Source organism: Lactuca virosa, chromosome 3 (assembly GCF_052849685.1).
Source record: "Lactuca virosa cultivar CGN04683 chromosome 3, Lactuca_virosa_CGN04683_v6, whole genome shotgun sequence".
Taxonomy (NCBI): Eukaryota; Viridiplantae; Streptophyta; class Magnoliopsida; order Asterales; family Asteraceae; genus Lactuca; species Lactuca virosa.
This window is the reverse complement of record NC_136428.1, coordinates 12931435-12932115: the sequence shown is the minus strand read 5'-3', so window position 1 is coordinate 12932115 and position 681 is coordinate 12931435. Positions and strand designations below refer to the sequence as shown.

The 681-nt window shown below is 41.6% G+C and overlaps 1 non-coding gene across 1 annotated transcript; it reads left to right on the top strand.

Annotated features, from left to right (window-relative positions):
* The first annotated feature begins 352 nt into the window (after positions 1–352).
* LOC145168268 (small nucleolar RNA R71) lies at positions 353–459 on the top strand. Its single transcript, XR_013741835.1, has one exon. It is a non-coding gene; the product is annotated as a small nucleolar RNA R71 (small nucleolar RNA).
* The last annotated feature ends 222 nt before the right edge of the window (positions 460–681 follow it).

Here is a 681-nt window from a genome sequence, read left to right as displayed (position 1 = left end):
GTTTCTTATTCATGCCTAATATGCAATGGGGACATTGCATAAATTAAGTGTGGGGTAGGGGGTTGGTTACATTTAGTTAAAATTTAGATTAATTTTAAAATTTTCCATCCTCCTATCCATGGTTTTTAGCATAGCCATAACTGCTGACAAGTCTTCTAAAGCTGCATAGGCGGCCCCCCTCGTCACATCATTTCTTGGATTGTGGTATTCTCTAGAATGCTTAGAGAATTCTTCAATTAGTTGCTTTATCACTGGAGGTGCCTTTTTCGTGATTGGACCTTGCGAGTCAAGTAATTGCCTAGTGGTAACATTTACTCCATCATAGAAGATGGAGACTTCTTGTTGACTATTGAGGTCATGATGTGGGCAATTCCTTAGCAGGCTCTTGTACCTCTCCCACGCTTCATATAGTGATTCTCCAGATTGTTGTTCAAAGTTAGCTATGGATTTCTTTAGCTTGGATATCTTGGATGGCTGGCAGAATTGATCAATGAACTCTTCTTTCATTTGGGCCCATGTAGTGATAGATCCTGGGGGCAATGACTTGAGCCAATCCTTGGCAGCACCCTTCAAGGTAACCGGAAGCATGCGAAGTAGCTGAGTTTCCCGAGGCACATTTGGAACATTGAAATAATCAGCTACATCATTGACTTCGTCCAAGTGTTTATAAGCGTCTTCGTG